The following is a 23,737-nucleotide window of genomic DNA, read 5'->3' as shown; positions in this document are numbered from 1 at the left end:
CTATGGTGCCATTAATAAAAACACATTACACAGTTTCAGTATACGGGAATAAAGAAGGGAGACATGCTTTCATAGAACAGAATTTTTGAATTGAAAGAGACATTAGTAGCTAGTCTAATATGTTCATTTGATAGGTGAAAAAAACTGAGGCTGAAAGGGTTTGAAATCGCATAATGTAATATACTGTACTTTGTATTCACCCAGCTATTGATTGGAGAGGCCCAAGGTTAGAACTCCTTACATTACTTCCTCCAGCATTCCATTAAAATTCTGCCTCCTTAGTCTTTCAAATATAATGTTTTCTCAAAAAACTATCTGAAAAAAATCCTCCCAGACTCACAGATATGTGCAAAAAAGAGAAATGTTTATTCAGATAATCAAGCATTCTAAAAGCAAAAGCCAATATTCAATAACAGAAGCAGCAATGATTTATTAAGTATATAACACCCAAATATTTCAAAACCGTAATTCATCTTTTGAATGTGGTTTACTATATTCTGTAAAGAGTCATAAAAACTAGAGTTTTGCCCAGTTTTTAAAACATGTTAATAATAATAATGCCGCTATCCTTCACTTACAGAGACTCAGCTATTGATCATCCACTATAAGTTTTAAGGTTTTCCAAGAATTCTGAAGAGCCTCTCCACATCTGTTTTTACTTGGGTTCACTATAAATAATTTAAAGCACTTAACATGTGCCTTATTTTTTTATATACAGTGTCCATTCTCAGGATCCATGCTTTGCTTATACATCTCATTGGAAAACAATAAATATATTATCAGGATAGCAATCCTTCTCCTTCTCTCCCTCCCCTACCCCATCCCAAATTACTTTCTGATTTCTAGAGTCAGAGTGGGAGCTCCAGTAGGCAATGACATCTCCTTAGTATCACAATCCTCTTCTTTCCTTTTGGGCAAATTTCTCTCTGTTTTTAAATGTGCTCTCCAAATTTTGCTTCACATAATAGTAATTAATTTACAAATATAAACACAAATATAAACACAATAATTTATATTTTTGTGAAACAAAATATAAACACAATAATTGTGAATATTTGTTTAAAGCTCTACCATTTACAGAGCAATTTTTCAACAATTACTTTGCTCCTCAAAACGATCTGGTGAAGTAGGGTAGATATGATGATGATGAACATCTTTAAGACAGGAGAATGAGGTTCTGTGAGGTTAGAGACTTGCTAACATGTTGAGGTGCAAGGGTCTCTGACTCCAGAGAGTAGAAGAAAATATGGGTGCAGCACTGGTCCCTGGCATTTCTGAAGTTAGTAATAAATGTCAGTTCCCTTTTTATTGAACTTCCACTCTAGATCTTACCCTTCCAACAACTATGTTTTTGTACCATACCACACCATATCTGGATAGATTTTTGCAAATTAAAATCTTTATTTCTTAAATCACAGCTATTGCTCTGCCTGATTTAAATTAAAAAAAAAAAAAAAAAAAAAAAAAAAAAACCCACAACCCACATCTATTCTTGGAGAAAAAGACTGTATGTTGTTCTACCTACTCATCCATATGTTTGTCTGACAGCATTAGCACTTTGATAAACAGATACTTGGCAAAGGTCTCAAAAACTGGATAAAATGAGATGAGTAAATTATTTAGGGATTTTCCAGGTTACTAAAAATTATGAACAAAGTCTCCAAAGTCACTTAAGAACCCCCAAAGGATCAAGTGTCAACATAAAAGCAACTTCTTTAGCATCTCCTTTCTGGTTTGTCTTGGGGAGAAAATGACACACTAAATAAGATAAAAATACTAGTTAATTTGAAAGTAAACTGGTATATTTGTAAACTACTAAAGTCAAAATGCCAGTAAACTTACATGCATTATTCTGTGGGCCCTTTCTAGGGGAGATTTTGTCTGTCAAAAGTCATACAGACCTTGAAATGAATAAAAATCCCTTTAAAACATGTTCTAAAGTTTGTCATTTCACGCTTTACCTCCAGGAGGTGAAGCATTCCACAGATAATCAGCTACACTACTCAGGGAAGGAGTTTAAACATCACCACTTTTTGCATGTCTGCATAAAAAAGGCCCACTGAATCAGTTAAAGGTTAGCATCAATAGGCAACATTCTCTATTTCCAAAGGCCTGAAGCTCCTGGGATCTCATTCCCTAAGGAACAATGGAAGAGGCACTGTTTCCCAGTTGGTACAAAACAGGACTTGAGGAATGGCAGAATGTGTTCTCCGGGGATTAAGCCCCTGAAGGTGAAGCTGGGGACTCACAACACTTACAAGTGACATGAATAATAGTAGATATTTTAACTATAGAAGACATTTAAGAGACTTCGTTTTCACTGTGGTAAACAGGCTTGATTTGGACTTATAACTTTTTTCGAAAATTATCAAATTAATAACGACTACAATGAAATAAAGGCAAATATTTTAGTGGATTCATTCCCTGGGGTAACATTTGTTCTATAATTTACAGTCTCATAATGTTGAGAGATCAAAGCATTTAAATAACATTGTCAACTAACTTGCAGCTTACCTTTCTTAAGGAAGACAAAACAAAACAAAACAATGTTAAAAACAGACGTATTTTTCAAACATACAATTTATATGCCTCCGAAATATGGAGTTTTAATGGGGTCTAAGTTTAATTCTATTTTTATCAAAACTCAGTCACTCAGAAATACCAAACACTGAACATGTTCTACAAAAAGTATTCAACATCTATAGAATACGTGGAACCACAATGACCTTTACTGAAATTTCAATAGTTGCAGGAAATAATTTCAATATATATCTACACAGATATTTTGATTTCTACAAAGGCCAAGGGGTTAATGGCCTTACACTGCAGGTGCCCAAGGCATTGAGAACAAAAAAGATACAGCAAGTGAAAAGAGAATTGAGTCTAGGTCACAATGCTATAGCATTGAAAAGAAAGTGCAACAGAATAGAATGGAAAGAGCAAAACAAGGTGACTGCCATATATGAAAGATAAACATACTCTAAGAACATAGAAACTTTGAAAGCTCTATTCATAGTCATTCTTGAATGAAAAGTATATAAAATGCCATTATAAGATATAAACTTCATCCAAGTCAATTTGTTGTGTGACTAGCTGAACTGACTCACTTACCAAACACATAGTTTATATTTGTTCCTCATATTGTCATTTATTACCCACATATTTTTTACACAAACACTACAGTTGTTTAAAGAGTGTCATAAGGTGATGTTCAGCTAACTTTTTAAAATCAGTGAGGCATTTTCCAAACCACCATTTCCTTAATCAATTACTTTTTAATGAGGAAGCAAAATTTATGTAAATATCAAAGTCTCATTTTTATATTTAGGCTATAAATTATAGCATAATATGCTGCTGTTGGGCAAAATAATCAAAGTAAGGAAGAATTAAAACAAATGTTATGACATAAATTAATGTAAGCAGAGACCTTATACATTCAAACCACATCATCTATCTTAGACAGTCCTTCACTGGCTAAAGGAATGGTAGTAATACTGGCAGATCTCGTTTACAACATACAAGCATTTTCCGCGCCAAACATTGTGCTAAGTACTTAACATACATTTTCTCATTTAATCGTCATACCAACCGTACTATGTAAGCACTATGTTTAACCCATTTTACCAACGTGAAAAATAAGGCTTAGAGAAGAAAAGTAACCTGCCATAACTAATGAAGAACAGAAAAAGGAACCTAGGTCAGTTAGCTCTCAAGAACATGCCTCTGTGCATGAGGCAACACTGCCTCCCGTTGGTACTGCCTAAATATAGCTAGTTTATATCGCCTTCCAAGAGTTAGATTCTCTATCAAAATACAAAAACTCCGTTTATAGTTTCATATCATGCATTCTGCTCATACTAGAATATTATATCTTTGTAGGATTTTTCTTTTGTTTCTGAGAAAGGAGTGATGCTTTACTTATTTATATTTGAGTTTCGCGATCCACTAGATTAACTAAAATGATTTTTTGCAGTTCAATTCACAGCCAGATCTGTGAACCGGCAGCTTATAGCTTCCTCTTTCATCATTTTTCCATCAAGTGGAAGTCAACATACTTCTTTACCTGAGGTCATGCAGTATAAATGACACGAAAGAAAAATGCAAAACTTAGCTCGTTGGCCTCAAATTTCATTATTTATAATAAGGTTTCCTTGTATCTAGTTCCAAATTTTGGACACTTTTCCCCCTCATGCATTCTCTTTTAAATGAAGAACATGAAAATAGTCTGAATACAATTTCATTGCTACTATGAGCATCAATTTTCAATGAAATTCATGAGTCTTCCTCAGTATGCATAAGCTTCTAGCCCTGCAAGGTTAATTGATGAAAGCTGTAACTTGCTTTTCAAACTGAGGATGCTGAGCCAAACCTAAAACTTTAGTAGAAGCGTTCTATACTAGCTGTTTGTAAAACTTCAGCATTTCTTGCTGTGTCACCTCCTGAAAGGACTATCAGGGGAGTCCTTCGACTTGACTGTCCTACGAAACAAAATCTGAACGTAAAATTAAAGCAAAAATGTTGTTGAGGATTCTTCCAGTGATTAAAAATGGAGTTTAGAGAGCTCACATCAACATATATTTTCTGTTCAAAATGAAGATTTTTTTTGAAAATTATAAGCAATTAGACAACTGAAAAAATAAATTCAATTTTGAGGTGATAAAAGGTTAAAGTACTGTGAATCATGAATAACCTAACAAATAAGAAATAAAGAAGGACATGTATAATTTTAAATTAAACTTCTGGGGTTTTTTTCCTGCTACTTCTTATATACAACAAAGACAAGGAAGAGGAGGAGAAAGAGAAAGAAGAGGAAGATGTTGGGCAACATTTATTTAACATGCTCCACAGCCTGGAACCTGGGTAAGCTCTTTGCTCACCTCCTCACATTTCACTTTGGTTCCATGAGGGAACTGAGGCTTGAAATGGAGAAGCATTTGCCCACCTTCCCTCAGTGGAAAGGTCCTGATTTGAATCCTGAATGTCTGACTCTGAAGCCCATGTTATTATGTCTTCCTTAGCATATATTTCTCTCTCTTTTTTTAAATTTCAATAGGTCTTTGGGAAACAGATGGTGTCTGGTTACATGAATAAATTATTTAGAGGTGATTTCTGAGGTTTTGGTGCACCCATCACCCAAGCAGTGTACACTGTATCCAATGCCTTATCACGTATTTCTTAGAATAAGCATAATATATTAATCCTTAGAGAAGCATTTGACTTTTTATGCAGAAGCATCGAACAACAGGCTCTTTCTACAGTTTGAAACTTCTCAGCCAAGATCAGGGGTATATATATAATAATATGCTCAAACTTTATATATAATAAAAATATATATATAATATATTAAAATATTTATAACATATAGATTTAAAATAAACATAATAAATGCATCAAACTTTACTGTTTTACCACATGGTGCAACCTGATTAGTATAATATTATTTCATAAATAATATAATGATAATGAACACAATATAATTCAACTAATCTAGAAGTATTACTTGTGGATTTTCTACTTAAACATTCTTATTAATCTGTGTAATTTTAGAAGTGTAAGGTATGTAAAAATATCATGGTTGAATTCCTGGAGAATTTATGAACATCTAAGATCTTTATCATTTCTTAGGGAATGGAAATCACTAATGAAATAAGGAAAATTTTCTTGATCATAAATATCTTGCAAATTCAACAAGTAGAACAATGTTTTAACCTTATTCTTTCAGCCCTGAATGTTGCTCACCAGATTTGAAAATATTTGAAAACTTTTAAATATCTTTCTATATTTTGTAAGGATGATGAACATTTATAAGTTTAAAATTCCCCCATGGAGAGTTATTCCTGTCTAGAATGGTAACTCCTCCTCCTTGATCACCACATTCTGCCTCCACCCCTGCTAGTAGTATACCAAATTCTCAACCCCATTTAAGCATGATGCTTTCTTTTCACATCATCATATTTAGCTTTTAAACAATGTGCTGCTCTGGATTTTACTTGATAGAGACTTTTATGTCTTTGAAAGAAGAAATATTCTAAGATAATATCTTACCACTTATTCATTTAGACATTTCATCTCATGGTCATCTAATCAACGACCATGATATAGATACATCCCTAGTCATTGAACAGAACCTTGGCATACTGATAAGGAATAATGTCTATATGATACAGCAAGTAGAATCATGTATTTGTATCTGTGATGATGTACTACCAAACTCACTTGGGTACTTTTAATGTGTGATCTCAGAATCTGTAAGAATAACACCTAAGAATCAATATTTATTTTCTGCACAAAGTTACAGAATTATTGGGTAAAGATTCAAGTCTGTTTTCTTTGTCCACTGTCTACCATTTTTGTTTTAGATTTAGTAAAAAAAAAAAATTACTTGAGACAATCAATTGCTTGAATTAATACAGAATATACATATAGGTACAATGGGTACAATAGGTATACTGTCTTGTATAATTCCTGAGAAATATACAAGAAAAATAACAGGTTAAATAGGTATATTGTCTTGTATCTTTCCTGAGAAGACTGAGAAGAGGGTATAGCTAAGTGAGTTAGGGGTTTGATTTTAAGGGATCTGACTTCCTTAGTAAATGACCTCAGTTAATATGTAATAATGTAAGGCTGTGGTAAACATAGTTCCTATCTCTACTGTCCCCAATCTAAAAAAGTATACCATCCACAGTCATTTCTTGGCAGTCAGGTGATATCTCTAGGGTACTAGGTTATGTATCCTTAGGAGAAACTTCTACCAAAAATGGACAAACCTCTTCTGCCCACATGTTCATGAACTCCAATTTTCATACACTATATGTCATTCCATATGGAACTCAAATGAGGGTCACCCAGAAACTGCCACCAATATGATTAATGAGTAAACTCTACACTGCCCGTCAATTTCTTTTAAAACAAAATGAGTCAGAATATAACAGAATCCCTATATTGGGACAGATTTTACAGATTTTAGGTCACTTGTTAAAAGTGACTTAAAGACATAATTAGAACCCAAACCAGGTGACTCAATCCTTGCCCAGTGGGTATTTCATAGCACATTGACTATAATCACAGTTTTAAAAAGTTTGGACCATATGCTCCTGTCAAATCATTCTTTTTTTTAATGCATCATGATGACCAAAAGTTCCTAAACTCAACCCTATAGAGAAGCTCAGCAGTGCCTTCTCTGTGAAGGGCCCATATTTGTGGAACCTCTTAGCTGCTGGAGTTTAGCAGAAGCACAATTCACTGTCATCCAGTCAGTTTTCAAGATGTCTCTTTAGATTGTCCTTTTATTGACAGTAATGTGTTGCTGCTGCTTTGCATCAAGCATGTTAATTACTCGAGTCTGTAGTTTTGAATTTGTGACCTAAAGTGATTTTAGCTGAAGAGTTGTTTTGTTTTGTTTAAATCAGTTCAAATAAAGAGAGACAGAAAAATTACCCAGTGGAAGTCCACAAGTATAATAAAAGAATGGAAACCATAGAAATAGCAAGTTTGAAGTTTCATACCTATCTAAAAAATAAATAGAATAATCCAGCTTCTTCGTGCTGTTCTATTAGAAACTTCCACTACTCTGGGACATTTCATCTCAAATTTAAAAAGTTCTGAAACCATTCTTCACTAATTCTCTCTGCTAGGGTCATAAAAGACTTTATTACATGTATAAAATAATTACAATCATTGAAATCATAAATCTCATTGTAAACTTATTTTTTTAATGTTAATTAAAACCCCGTTGTAGACCATATAGTATAGGACAATGAGCACTCAAGTTCCCGAGTTGCTAAAATTTAAACATTGATGACAATAACATGGTCTTTTTTAAGACTATAGTGTCCATTTATCATAGTGACTTCACAGTTTTCGTTTCTCTCTTATTTTTACTCTAATTAGCACTGTGTGTGAGTATAATGAATGTTGTTAAATTTTAACAGTATCTATTAGACTTTGTTTCCTACAAAATGTAACCATATCTCAAGTAATAACAACTGCATTACTCCATCATCTCAAAAAACCTGTATTAGCATTTCTGCAGATTTATAGTTATAATGGTACTTCTTTATCTCTATTCCATTGCCAACAAGCATACATGCATACGTTTATACTTTCACACACAGACCAATATTGGATTTTTTTTAATATTTGACAACTGCTAATAGTTTTTACCAGTTTATAAATATTTAACTAAGTCTAGCCACACTGATTTGCATCTGCTTTCTATGGACTTTTTCTTCTTCTAAGACATCATATAACTAACATGGTAAATAGCATGATACATTTTTAGAATTATTTTCACAGAAATAAACAGAAAAATATCTACTAGGCAAGTAAAATTCTACAACCTTTTATGATAATCAGAGCCAAATGCCATTTAAGTAGTTCTATTTTGCTCTGCCATTTCTCCTGTTCCAATATTTTCACCTATAAGTTTAAGTTACAGCAAATTCTAATGAGTTCTTATCCGTATGATGGCTTCTTAATATGATCGTGATTAACATTTAGTAACCACTCTGTATGTGTCTGGTGCAGAAGAACTTTTTTATACTATGAACTTTTAATGCATTATTTTATTTAATTTTTACAACATCCCTTTGAAGTAGGTACTATCATCACTCACCTTTCAGTAGATGAGGAAACAATGACATGGCAGCAGCAGAGAAAGAACTAGAGTCCATGCCTGATCCCTTAATGACTAGGCTGCTTCTATTGAACACCATTTTGAGAGTACCAGAGAGCAAAATAAGGCATTTGTATTCTCAATTCAAGAAATCTTGGGGTTAAGTGTGGAACAAAATGAGAACAATGAAAAGTGATACTCCTGTAATATGCGTGTGGGGGAAGGCTACATTTTCATTTTCACTTCCCCAGGTTAACATTCTTCATATCTCTGAGTTTGGGCCCATATTTAGGCAACTTTTTTGAAAGGCAAATTTGCTGGAGGATGCCTTCCTTCATTCATGCATGCACATACATACGCCTTTACTATTCACATCTTGAGCCAATTTTGCAGAGTTGGAAATGATGAAACTCCAGGTACGGGAAAGACAAAAGTCATATGATTTTCTTTCTCCCACTCCCTCTGTGTCCTATTTTCCTGTAAATGTTTAGTTCTGTAATCCACAGTTCAAATTTATTGTAGAGAATGAAACAATTTCTTTTGTTATCTGCTTTAGATTTACCAAACTCTACATTTTGTTCTGGAAATTGTTCTCACTTCTGTTGTTAATGTTCCATGTTTATATATTTTGATACGATGTCACTTTAATAACTAATACCATCACTTCTATTGAAGCTGATATCAATTTTTTAAAAGGCTGAGGGGATATTGTATGTGAAACTACTTAGTATGGTTGCCAGCAATAGTTTTAAATCGTGCTAAATAATAGAAAAGTCTCATCATTAATCCCCCTATCTAGTCTTTTTGATTCGGGGCTTTTTAGAACAAATGCTAAAGAAAAATTTTTAAATGTGAAGAAAAGGAAAATTAATAGTAGGGATGAAAAGTGTGGCAGACTTGCCACAAGTGATGAGATGTTAATGTATTCACAATAAGCTGTAAGCTACACTTCTTATCAAATTAAAAATACGCATACAAATACCCAGGCTCTCATCCCATTGGAAGGAGGGCAAAATCTATTTAGAACGAGAGGGTCATGGCTTCTAGAACAGTGGGGAAGACAGGAAAAGCAGAGAAAAGAGGACAGTCCCTCACACAAAAGAGGAAGAAAAATAAAAAGAAGAGATGGGGAGTTCCAGATATAATACCTCTTACAAGTGATTTGGGTCTAAAATGTGAATCTACTTGCCAAAATACAGACAGCAGAGGTATGACCACAGACTTTCAGAAGCTCCCAGTCCAGAGCTGTTTCCTACTTTCTTACTAAAGATCTCATTGAGACAATAATATATTCTTAACTCTGTAGATTGCAAATATGTATTTTCAAATAAAATAACACAAAATCTTTGAAGTGCCCTTTAAAAAGTAATTTGAGTCTTCTTCATGAAATAAACTAAAGAATTCTTATGTCAATAGGCTGAAAAATTACAAAACAGATGTCAAATAACCTTCATTTTGCAGAAACAACATTCTATGAAACTGACATCTAGTTATTTCAGTTAACATCATGTATAAAACTCAGAAACTCAGAAATTATGCATCCAAAGAATGGAATACTAATTCATGATAGCATGTTGAAAAGAGCGGATGAGAACAATACACCACAACAGTACATAAATTGACCAAATGAGACCGCATACATTCCCGTCTTCCATGACAACAGAAACTTACTGACAATTTACATCTGGTTTGCTCCCTTATTCTGCAAATCACAAAAATGGGTTGCTGTAGCAACTGCCACATGCAATTTAGCTGGCTGGGGGGAAAACACCCTTAGAGTACTTTCTAAGAAACAAATACAGCATGTATTTTTATTGTTCCTCCCACCCTAAACTGAACAAATCTCCTGACAGGTCTATTTTCTCATAGCTTTAAAAATGGGCTTGCTCTCTGTTGTTTGCATTTATATTACATGTACTACCAATTTATGCAAATGGTGAAAAGAAAAAAATCCATAAAAATATAAAAGAAATAGATGAAGATTGCCTGAGTCACATGAATGGGATAGGGCCATTGTCTTTTATAGCATCCCCACTTTTTATCATTGACAGCTCTTTCAGCCAGTTTAACTCCACTGATGCATGTATTAAATCTATGAGTGACACTCCCAGGAATACACAACACCTCAATTCTGAAAGCACCAGCAAGGCCAAGCTTATTTTTCTGAATCAGAAACAAGAGCAAGTACAAATAATAGGCAGCTAATTTTCTTAGAAACATATTTGTAATCTCACAGTAACACATAACATAGTCTGTTTCCAAGGATACAGCAGAGGACCTTAGAACATATAATACCAACATTGGTGCACATTAGAGCAGACAAATTAGCACCTACATGCTAAATAAAATGGGAGGAATACTCATCCTTTACCGACTTACTTCTCAATTGGGAACTAAGAGAAGAGGCAAAGTATCTGGAACATTGAAAGCCCTGAATGTGGAACAATTAAAGCTCAAGTCATTGTTCTCCTTATTTAAGGGCAAGTTTGACAACTTTTCAAACTCTACAGATACTGGTCTGATGTGGGAAGGTCAACTTTTTTGAAGGATCTTAACTATCATCCCTTGAAATAATAGAAATCTCTTCTCTCTAGAAATTCACTTGTTTTGAGAAACTAAGAAAAACAGTCCAATTAAAAACACACAAATAAAATGAAAAACAGATATGTCTTCTACCATCACCATTTTTGCCACGTGAAAACTTCTCATGAACTTCTCACCACCTGAGGCTTGAGATAAAGGCTCGCTATTTTGAGGCAGAGACTCAAATATGGGAAGAGTTGGTGAAGTATGGCTGCTAAGAGATGCGAGGGACTTATAAATAACATTAAGATAACAGGAATTAAAGTCTCGGTGTGTGAAAATACTGTATATCTAGGATGCAGATAAAAACTGCCCTTACAGATCTTGCAGGGAAAAGTACCTGACTATACTGTATAAGACTTCTGCTGTACCATTTAATCATACTAAAAAAAAAAAAAAAAAAAAAAAATGAATCAACACACAAATAGATTTCTTTTCCACTGTTCTCAATTTAAAAATAATTGGAGAAATGTGTGTTTTGTTTAGAAGAGTAAAGAAAAACATTCATTCGATAGTACCACATAGAATCATTTGCTTAATAGCATTTCTAATATGTTATGCATGTATTCAATCTACTTCTTTCTATATTAAAATGCAAAAACAATTACTCTGGATATAAATCCTAGAAAACAATCAAAGTTTCTATTAAATCAGAGAAGAGACAGTTAAGCTGCAATGTGATTTGCAGATGCTCATGAATAGACAATACTTAGAATTTCTCTCACTAGAATGTGAAAAAGATAGATGGGAGAGATTCAGAAACTTCATTCTTTCCCCTTTCCCTCTGTCTCTCCTCCCCTCCCTTCTTCCTCTCTCTTTCCTCTCCCATTTTTTCTTTCTTTTTAGACAGACTTTGAAGAAAAGTTTTTATATAAAGTCTAATAATTTAAATTATATGGGCATGTAAAATTGCCTTATACTACAATGCCAGCCCTGCAGCAGGTAGAAAATTCCTTTCAACATTCTATTGTAAATAGTTTATACTCAACTGATCAGTCACAGGGGAATATGGGCAGATTCAACCTCCTACCTCCTTTGTCTCTAAAAAGAAATTCTGGGTAGTTCTTTGTATACTTATATTAAAGTCATTTCTGTTCAGAAAAAAAAACTCAAAATAAGCACGTTGAAGAAGGGGCAATGGAACATGAAGCAATGAATAAAAAGATTCTGTGCATGTATAACAAGCATTCTGTATTTTACCTTATCTGAACAGATTTTTAGAATCTACATGCTTTAATTAGGGCTCTAGTAAAGTAAAATCTCAAATATGAAATTCAATAGATGCGTTTCATGCTCTGATTAAATGTCAAGGCCACAGATTTGTTATTTCAAATCTAGTGAGCAATAATTTTGTTGGCTAATAATAAACTCCCAAAGATTTATTTGCAACATTTGGCTGTCCATTTCAAAGCTCTGGGTTATGCTGTAGTATTTCCAATTCTGCAGATAATATTATAGAATCTAGCATGCAAAGCTTAAACTTTTAAGTAAATTTTACTAGTTTTACTAGTTTCATGTGTGCTGAATAGACTTTGAGTTCTTCTGCTGAAATTTTGCACCAAAAATATTTCCCAGTCCCAATTTGCAGCAAATATTGTCTTGATTTGCATCAACTTTTCCTTAACAAAGTATATATGGCTTTCTTTACAATACTGTTTTTTATTTTATTTACATAATACAGTACACTGTCTTCTGTAAGTGTCACTTTCTAGTGCCGATTCTTAACCCCAGTCTAGGTTTGGAGACACAAACCTCACAGATTGTTGATGTATTCGATTTGATCACTATCAGCTGGCAACAAGCATGGTCTGGCCTGCAGCCACACCAAACCAATTTTCTAGAGGACTTTTCTCAGTACTTAACACTCAATTATATTAATGTTTATTATTGCTCTTTTTGTTGTTGATACAGGTTTTTACATTAATTCTGGAAGTCTGTGGCACTTCCAGTCATTAAGAATATATTATAACCTAAATTACATGATTTTCTATATTCTCCAAATACAAATGTCACAAATTTTAAGAAACTAATCTGTATATCTTATACCCCCACTACACTGTGCTATTACTAGAGATATAATCTATAAAAATCAATTGAAAACCATATCTCAAGTACAAAAAGATATACAAACAAAACATACGTATCTCTATTAGTTTCCTCACAACAGATTTATTCAAGATATAATAAGAGTAGACATTGGATTAGAAGAACTTTTAAGATTCTTTTTAAACAATCACAGATTTCATTATACCCTTCTAAACATACTAGTATTTTCAAGTAGGTTTTGTTACACTTTTGTAATCTCCTGAATTTAAAAAAAAAAACACATATTTATTTCTGTTTGCCAAGCTTATATCGTCACTAAATAGTTCATGCATACAACCACATGAGTCAATTCAGCATTCTCCAGCAAAATAAGGGTCACAAATGAGTACCCTGTACAGCAAATTTGTTTAAATGTATAAGAAGATGGAAATTTATAATTAAAAGCAACTGATATTCATTCATTCAGTAGATATTTATTGAACTACAATTCCAGGCAATATTCTAGCTAGGCACTGGAGATATATAGCTCTGAACAAAACAGGAAACAACTTCAATAAAGCTAACATTCTAGTGGAGGTGATGGGAAGTAAGCAAAAAAGAAAAAGCAAATAATTTCTAGCAGTCTTAAATGATCTATAAAGAAAACAGCATGGTGAGAGTGACTTTAGGGGGTATTTCAAGTAAGGTAGTTCATAAATAAGGTATTACGAAGAAGAATTAAAGACCAAATTAAAGAACAAACATCTAAAATGTGTAAAACATTTTCAGTACAATTTAACATGTTCATTGCCACCTACATGATTAACCATTAACTTTTCTTCCATAATTAAAGTTTTTTTTTTTCAAGTCAGGTTTCCAAGGTTTGAGGGAGGCACATCTCATACAAGAGCAAGAAAACCCAATCCTCATGCTTATGAACTACAAAAGCATCTTAATTAAGTTTTAAAAGAAAGTATCATTTAATTTCACTGTGCAAAGAAGACAAGTCAGCATTGTATAGGCTTACGCAGTGAGTAAGACATAGGTCTAGACATGAAGATGCTTCATTAACAACTAGTAAGGGGGCAATCAAGTACATATATCTCTATAACACAAAGCTTTATTACACAGAGCTCATAGGAAGAGGCCTGAAAATGGAGTCAGGGACCTGGGACAGAGTTCAGGAGCCATCACTGATATGGCCCTCCAACTTTGACCTACCTCATGAAATCTCTCTGACTCACCACCTGTAAAATGGGTATAACTGAACATGCTGACAGGATTGTTAGGAGAATCAAGTAAGATCATATGTGAAAATTGAACTGAATTTGTACATTATAGTACATTATGACTGTGACTACTATTGCTGGTTTTATTGTTTGTTGCTATTGTTATATGATGAAAAACTGAAGTTAATGGAAAGGGCCCTTAAAAAGTCTTCAGGGGACAGGTGCAGTGGCTCATGCCTGTAATTCTAGCACTTTGGGAGGCCAAGGTGGGCGAATCACAAGGTCAGGAGTTCAAAACTAGCCTGACCAATATGGTGAAACCCTGTGTCTATTAAAATTACAAAAATTAGCGGAGCATAATGATAAACAGCTGTAGTCCAAGCTACTCAGGAGGCTGAGGCAGGAGAATCGCTTGAACCCGGGAGGTGGAGGTTGCAGTGAGCTGAGAACATGCCACTGCACTCTAGCCTAGGTGACAGACCGAGACTCCTAAAAGTATTTAGGATCTGAACTATACTAAAATATGCAAAGATAAGTAAAGCATCAAAGATCCTATCTGTTCATGGATATTAGACATAAAGACATCATTAGGGAAAATGATATTCTTTTTTAAATCTCTGTTTTCCATACAATTGAAAGGAATCAGTCATTAAAGAAAACCTCAAAACTAATATTTTTCAAGTCCATATCCATTATTGTGACAGTTTAATTATTTTCTCATATATTTAGAATAGCTTTTATTCACTGAAATAATATCTTATCTTCCAAGAAAACATAAACAATACCAGGAATGATCACAAATATAGATTATATCTTACTAACCAGTGTCATGAATTATAATTAACAGAAATCATGAAAAAGTTTTATTCCTTTCTTGGTTTGGATGTTGAGCTCCAAGCCCAAAATGGTTTAGTATAAACTTTACTACATAACTATCTTAAGGAAAATATACAAAAACGTAAGTATAAATATCAAAATATAAGTATAGAATACAAATAACTTAAAGTTCAAAGAATGTTTCTACATATATGAAATTAATGTTGAGCAATTCTTGATTGAGCAATGTGAAATATTTCTGCAACAGACATTAACTTGTAAATTAAATAACTGTCCTTCACAAAATAATTTTGTCTTGGCATATTGGAACAGTAAAGTTAGGTGAATGCCACAGATCAAATTTAAGGGATTCCAGATCTTAAACCATGTGACTGTGAAGGGAAAATTTCTTCTCCTAACTCAGATCCAATAATCAAACACTATTCATTTTATCCATAAAAATGTATTAAATCCTACCCTGTGAAGCTGCTATAACATAATATAAAACCATTCACTTTTCTGAGCCTAAACCTATTAGTCTGAAACATAATCCTAAATTATCTGGAGAGAGCTTATCTACTAAGAAATTTTCCCAAACAGGTGATTTGTCACTTAGCTTTCACCTAATCCATATATGAGATGAACACCAGACTTCTAAGAGAGAAATGAATGCAAATTTACAACCTTGTTTTTAAAGAACTCTTTTTCTCCATTAAGATTTAGAACTCCCTTTGGGGCTCTAGTCATGTACAATCTTGCAAAAAGACACTTAAGTGGGCATACTGCCTATGCTCTTCACGGGTAGCAGTTGTAAAAAAAAAAAAAAAAAAAAAAGAAAGGTAATGTTACCAAGGGCCTATATTGTCCATTAACACAAAATTAAAATTTGGTACACATCACAAATTGTACTGCTTTCCATTAAAAAAAAAAAAATAGCCCGTTAGTATTTTTACTTCCCCCCTTAACTTTAGCCCTCTCTATTCAACACATAAGGCAAAATGTATTTCTTTTATCATGTCACTTTTTTGGGGGATCTCATATTTCCCAAATGTTCATAACCTGATATAGTTCTTAAATGCTACAGTAGTCAAATATTGTAAACACATTAAAGAAGAATTTACCATAAAGCCCATTATGAACAGAAATAATGTGAATCAACTCATGTCCCCCTGCGTCAATAGTAATTTTAAATGAATTCCAGGGGGTTGTAGGCAATAAAATTTTGCAAGGTCCTCTACATAAAGTAGTCCTACATAATTAACTTCAAGTAGAGAGCTATTGTGAGGCTTCTATAAAGTTAAATGATTGCACTCCATCCTGGGTGACAAAAGGAGGCCTTTTCTCTGAAAAAGAAAAAATACATGCCTTTAAGTTAGGTGACAGGAAAAAGGAAATGTAAATATTTATTTATTTATTTATTTATTTATTTATTTATTTATCTATTTATTTATTTTTGAGATGGAGTCTTGCTCTGTCGCCCAGGCTGGAGTGCAATGGTGCAATCTTGGCTCACTGCAACCTCTGCCTCCTGGGTTCCAGTGATTCTCCTGTCTCAGCCTTCCGAGTAGCTGGGTTTACAGGCGCACGCCACCACGCCCAGCTAATTTTTGTATTTTTAGTAGAGACGGGGTATTTTTAGCAGAGACTGGGTTTCGCCATGTTGGCTGATCTCAAACTCCTGACCTCAGGTAATCCACCTGACTTGGCCTCCCAAAGTGCTGGGATTACAGGCGTGAGCCACCACTCCTGGCCCTGGAAATGCAAAACTTTAACCTGCATATAGTGCCTTTTATTTCCACACAGGAAATAAATAACAAAGCTTCACTGACCTAGCATGCATCAAGAACTTTAATTCTGTCTGTTACTTTGTACTTCAGAGTGCCACCATCTCACATTAACTGTTCAACACAAGTGTTAGGGAAAGAGCTCATGTCCTGTACAGTAATGAATTTCCACTCACAAAAAGATGCACAAACATGCACACAGCCATAAATATAGCCTCCATGTCTTGGTTGAAACTCAAAGCCATAATTCAGGAAGTTTTTTCAAAGCTTATGGTGGAATGTTTGTTGCTCTATTTTTAAAACATTTTTGTATCCTCTGGACACAAATAAACCAATGTTGTTTTAAGCAGATTGTCAAGAAGTTAAGCAGGAAACAAACCATAGAGCATGAGGGAAATCTGACACACTTTTAAAAAGAAAATAGACAATACCATGCTTATAATAAGGAACTAAAAATACAGACCACATTGCTATTATCATCTCCCTTAGGTATAGTCACAGAAAAGCACCATCCATCTCTGAACTCATGGCAGGCATCAGCTGACACCAGCACACCCTAAAATGTGGTGCTATAATGTAGTCTCTTGTTTACTGCATTTGAAAAAATGCTTTCAAACTGAAGGAGCTCATTTTATTTCCTTTCTTCTGACATATGTTTTATCTTCCCAATTCTTAGTAAAAATGTAAAACACTGATATTAGTGTTGTTTTATTTAATAGCAATGAGAACCAATATTTTATTATATGCAGAATAGAAAGTGAACTACCCAGAAAGATTCTACTCTGAGTTCCTTCAGAGGAATGGTCCTCTCCAAAATATAATTTTAAGATTTCTGTAATAATATTGTAACTAAAATGTTCTTCATTCTCTATCTATACTACGTCATTGGACTCTTGTCCACAGGTTTCCTTATCTTCTTTACAACCCAGCGACTTTCTGTTCTGTCAAACTTAGTTAATCAAGGAATACAAATGAGATGAAAACCTTTTTGCTGCCATCCTTTTTCAGCATATCTATGCTTCAGAAACCATCCCTCCTGAGATTGATAAAAGCATTTACTTGTGGCAATCAATATAGAATAGTCCTTTTTTTTTTTTTTTTTTTTTTTTTTTTTTGGCATACATGCCTATCATGTCCTCCCATGTAAAAGGCCCTAGAGAGTAGTGCTTGCAAGATCAGAGAGCATAAGGCAGCATACTCGTGTCTGTTCATAAAATCAACTCAAGCTGCAATCACTTCATTTCTTTCTTTTAACTATACCAAGGAGATGGACAGTCTTCATGTGACATAAAGAATGGAGACTTCAAAGACAGGATATTTGGCTATCTTCCAATTAAAAACACGACTTAAAAATTGTTTAAATTATCTGGACAATTACCCCAAATGTTTTCATCTGAAATGCAGGATAATTGAAAGTGGGTCTACCTGAGACACACATTTCCCAAACCACTGTACTGTGAGGCACAATATAAGTCTTTCTTCTGTCATTCAAGCAGGGAAATTTCCAAATCTTTGGAAATTCCTTTGAAGATAAAAGGATGACATCATTTACCAGTCATACTCTGCACTAGCTTCTCAAATAAACTGTAACTAAATGACAGGAATGAGCTTTTAGAGACCAAAACTGTCAAGAGAATAAGGAAAGCATATTTGGGCAGACTTTTCCTCTCAATTGGGCAGACTTTTCCTCTCAATTTATGTGAAATTGTAAAATACAAATTAAGGTCTAATTAAATCCCTCAAAACATCTATTGATAGAAATAAAGATTGGATAAAATGGGAAAATTTAATGCATAAATTTAGTCAATCACATTCAAAATTTTCTGAACAGAACTGAAGTCTCTCAGCGTACACATACACACAAATCTACACACACACATAGACAAATCTACACACACACACACATACACACAAATCTACACACACACATACACACAAATCTACACACACACACACATACACACACACACACACACACACACACACACATTTTTGCCAGGAAAACAATGATTTCTCTTACAAGCATAAATAAATTACTCCTGACATACAAATTTTTCAAATTCTTCAAAATTTTCATGAATTTGTACAGGTCCTAAGAATCTTTTTATAGACTATTTCTGATGCGAGTGAAATTAGCACTTGTCTATCTCTATGCCCTAGTTTGAGACACATAAAACGTGAATAAACATGAAAACCTAAAAATATCATAAAATATCTGAGTAAATTCTATCAGTATCCATCCAAGTACACAGTATTAAGTTTGTACAAAGAAATATATTGGCTGGGTGCAGTGGCTCACATCTGTAATCCCAGCACTTTGGGAGTTCAAGGACGGCAGATCACGAAGTCAGGAGTTGGAGACCAGCCTGGCCAACACTGTAAAACCCCATCTCTACTAAAAATATAAAAATTCGCTGGGTGTGGTGGCAGGTGCCTGTAAGCCCAGCTACTCGGGATGCTGAGGCAGGAGAATCATTTGAACCCGGGAGGTGGAGGGTGCGGTGAATGAGCCGAGATTGCGCCATTGCACTCCAGCCTGGGCAACAGGGCGAGACTCCATCTCAATCCCCCCGCCACCAAAAAAGAAAATAAATATATTGAAACTGTTTTGAGAATATTTAAGGTTACTACAAAAATTATATAATGATAGAATTTGAAGATAATTTTTATTTTAGAAACGAAGTCACTAAAGGTCACAAGGTCTCCTCCTAACTCCCAGGTCTGCATACTTACACAATACCCTACTGTTAAAGTGCTGATAACTTAACAGAGAGGCATCACCCAAATAGAGATCTCTAGTTTAATCATAACCTGAAGCAAACTTTCCATCACTATTTCCCAACTTGGAAAACAAGATGATTATGCTTCAATCTAAGATGAGTGATTATTAAGGATAGTGAATAAATGAGTGCTTTTCCCAGAGAGACCTACACTTGGAACTGCATAAATGCTAAATAACAAGGTATTCATAGAAGAAAAGTTAAAAAAGCAAATCAGGCAATCAAAATCCATTGGCTTTCAAACAATATTGAATAATGTACTGTTATGCCATATTGTAAATTAGAATTCCCCAGTATATGGAGTGATGCTTATAAGAAAAATTATAAGCATCAAGAGACAAGTTATGGCTTAAAATTATCATTTGTTTAACTAATCATGTACAAAAGTTAACTTCACAAATAATGCTATTCATGAAGTACTCAGTTGAGCAAAATCAATAATTAAGAATAACATATCAGAATTTTCGTAATAAAAAATGACAGTATCATGACAAGCTGGTAATTTATGAGTACACAGAAATGACTACCCAAATGTGAAATACTCCTGTGATTAAGATTTCATTCCCCGCTCTGTAAAAGAAAATTATAAAGAGAGATTTCTATACTGTAAACTACCCTTCCTAAATTATAGCTGTACTATAACTAGATTCCATAAATTTGATGTATTAGGGTGACACATTTGCAATTATATATATATATATATATATATATATATATATATGTATTTTAGACAGACTCACACTCTGTCGCTCAGGCTAGAGTGTAGCTGGCGCGATCTGGGCTCACTGCAGCCGCCGCCTTCCAGGTTCAAGCAATTCTCATGCCTCAGCCTCCCGAGTATTTGGGACTAGAGATGTGCACCACCACACCTGGCTAATTTTGGTATTTTTACTAGAGACTGGGTTTCACTATGTTGGCCAGGCTGGTTTCAAACTCCTGACCTTAGGTGATCCACCCACCTCAGCCTCCCAAAATGCTGGGCTTACAGGCATGAGCCACCACACCTGGCCGGAATTATTGTTTAAAGAAAACTATCCCCATGTAGCACAAGCCTCAAATTCTAAAAACAAGAGAAGAAAAAAGATAAAACATCCAATTCTCTCAAATCTGCCCAAAGCATATTTTGAGACTCAGGAGAGAAAATTGTGCTATTTAAGTTACTATTGGTTTCTCTGAGAGAACTTTATTACAAGGCCTTTATTGTCATCTAAAGGACCATCTGAGCCCTATATCATGAGGAATGGAAACAGCACATGATTTGTTTATGATCTGCATTAATGCTTGCTGGGTAAAAATATAAGTTCTTAAACATGACAAGGACATAAAATAATATCAAATTCCCCTCTGTTAAAAAAAACCTATAGCTATTTCAATAATAATAATAATAATAATAATAATAAGGATCTTTGCCAGTTTGAAAATCTCAAAATACCAGATTTGAGAATCTGAAAACATCAGAATCCACTCTAAAAACACTCTAAAAGATAGCATCCATTAAATATATGGGTGGACATGACATATATTTTACTACATAAATTTTGAACAATAACAAAAATAATTTTTCTCTAATAAACAAATTTCTTTTAATGGCAACCCCATGCAAAATCTCTACAATTTCACAGGACATTAACATCAACTTGAAAACAACCGTGAAAATTTAGTGCACATTTTGTGAGAAACTAAGATTCAGAGAGCAATATGATTACTCTCACATAGCAAAACTAGGCTTAGAAAACAGGTTTTATTTTATTCCTTCCACAATATTCAACTGCTTTATAATTTTGTCTGAGTAAAACTTTATTACCAAAGGAAGAGAAACACCCGACAACAATAACAAAAAGGGCAGTACACCCATACCGTTGGAGGAAACACCTTTCTGAAAACATACCAAGACGTGTAGTGCTATTTTAAAAATAAAGATTTGACAGAAAGTAGAACTTAGTGGTTAAGACTGAGCTTTAGAGGCAAAATGAAGGAATTTGAATTCACATCTGAATTTAGATCAAGTGCTCTAATCGAGGCAATTTACTTTCAGTTTGCCTTAATTTAATGACTAAAGTAACTCTCTCGTTTGTTTACTACTGTGTAGATAAAAAGATAAAATAGAAATAATGGCAGGTAACTAATTTGATAGTTTTTATTAAAAGCCCCATAATGACTAAAATTCACTGATTCTAATTTGTTAATGGCATGGAACTAAAGTATTGAATATAAACTTGTAATAAATTTAAAAAACAAAGGTTAAATTCAGATAAGTGAGTTTACACACATTCAATTGTTAGACACCTTTGGAAAAAAATCTTTGATGTTCACAGAATAGTATCACATAAGTTCGGAATGTGAAAGAATCTTAGAGCTCATGCAGCCAAATTTCTAAATTATAGAGATCAATAATCTGAGGTACCAGAAAGTGAGGTATCCTGTCCCCAGTTACAAAATCATCCAGTAAACCTGGCCCACGTTTCTTAATGCAAAACAAATTTTCTTTCCTTAAATCAATTTCTCATTAACATCAGTTTTTAAGGATAGCATTCATTAAACTATTCTAAATAGTTACCATTATCCATTTCCTGAAAGTTGTCATATAAATTCAAAGAATTCATTTCAAAAAACTGGAAGAGAAATATTTCCCAAGGAAAATAGAACAGTCTTTTACAGGGATGCAGTTAGTATAATTCAACAATACCTTCGGGATATGGAACTTTCAATTAAAACTGAAGAAGGATGAAGTCTTACAAGGGAATATGAAGTCAGATAATGGGAGAATAGAATTTAAGTTCTTTATACAAAGGAACTTAGCTAGTAATTTGCTATAAAAGAAAAGGAAAAACTAGGTTTTAATGTACCCATGGCAATTTTTGTCTTCACCAATTTTTCAACTTAAGTATCAAAATGTTTCTTTTCCTCAGATTCTGTAGTCTTTGTAATACACATAATGAGGTGCAAAGAAGAAGGCACACTTTATTCTTAAGCTTTAGCATTATAAAAACTCATCTAAAAGACAGTGGATTTTAAATCTTCTTATCCACATATCCTCATTATACCCCAGTTGATTTTGTATAAGTATCACAAAAGGCCATAGAACATTCATGTTGCTCCTTTTGGAGGAACAGAATTAAGCATTCTCTCCTTTGTACATCCACAGAGCATTGCACACGTTTTTATTGTAAATGAAATCTACTATGCATCATTGTCCTTAGTTATTTTCTCCTTTGATCACTGAAAACTTGGTGAGCAGATATTTTATCTTATTTATTGCTGACTTTCCAGTGTCTACGATAATGCCTGCCAAAAAGTAGGTGTTGAATCACTATTTCATAAATGATGAAAAACAGATAATGAAGATCTCCTTACTAAGGAAAAGTAGCTTTATTTATAAAAGCTTCCACATATAATTATACCAAGAAACAATTGGTATTTTCACAGTAAAGAAATCTCATATTCTAAGTGTCCACAGGAATTGGATATATAAGATATGAGAATTATTACAATTGTTTGATTTTAACGGCCTAAACTAGGTTTTAATCCCACCCCACCATTTATTTGTTGTGTGATATCAGGCAGATGGGTCTCAATAACCTTACATTAAAAAATGGAGATTAAAGTACGTCACCAACCTATCTCACAAGTTCATTAATATTAAATTAATAATGAATAAGAAAAGGCTTTGAAAACTATAAAGAACTAAGAAGATACAATTATTACTTACTTATTATCCTGCAAATAACCCATACTAAATAGCATATTAGTGAAATATCATATTCATTTCCACAGACAAAAGAAAAAGTCAATATTATGCTAAAGAAAGGATAAATTTCTATATTCTCTATTGTGTTTCCCATACTATTGCTTCCTACAGACCAGGAGAAACAACATTTGAATATGCTCACCACTATAAACACC

At 33.7% G+C, this 23,737-nt stretch overlaps 2 protein-coding genes and 1 pseudogene across 15 annotated transcripts in view; 1 reads left to right on the top strand and 2 right to left on the bottom strand.

Moving 5' to 3' along the window:
• Positions 1-23,737, bottom strand: part of IMMP2L (inner mitochondrial membrane peptidase subunit 2) — a 913,124-nt gene that overhangs the window by 430,864 nt on the left and 458,523 nt on the right. The gene's annotated exons all lie outside the window — the stretch shown is intronic.
• The window catches only part of LRRN3 (leucine rich repeat neuronal 3), a 33,737-nt gene that overhangs the window by 4,069 nt on the left and 5,931 nt on the right, over positions 1-23,737 (top strand). The window contains exons 2-3 of one of the 3 annotated variants that reach the window (XM_010352932.2): positions 1,968-2,074; positions 4,779-4,860. The exons of 1 other annotated variant lie outside the window; for it this stretch is intronic. The gene's annotated coding sequence lies outside the window, so the exon portion shown is untranslated. The remainder of the gene's footprint in view (positions 1-1,967; positions 2,075-4,778; positions 4,861-23,737) is intronic. One more of the 3 variants, XM_010352933.2, reaches the window with a different exon arrangement.
• Positions 14,087-14,176, bottom strand: LOC115898519 (annotated as a pseudogene).

This window comes from Rhinopithecus roxellana, chromosome 6, assembly GCF_007565055.1.
Source record: "Rhinopithecus roxellana isolate Shanxi Qingling chromosome 6, ASM756505v1, whole genome shotgun sequence".
Taxonomy (NCBI): domain Eukaryota; kingdom Metazoa; phylum Chordata; class Mammalia; order Primates; family Cercopithecidae; genus Rhinopithecus; species Rhinopithecus roxellana.
The sequence above is the reverse complement of the archived record's forward strand: the minus strand, read 5'-3'. Positions and strand labels throughout refer to the sequence as shown.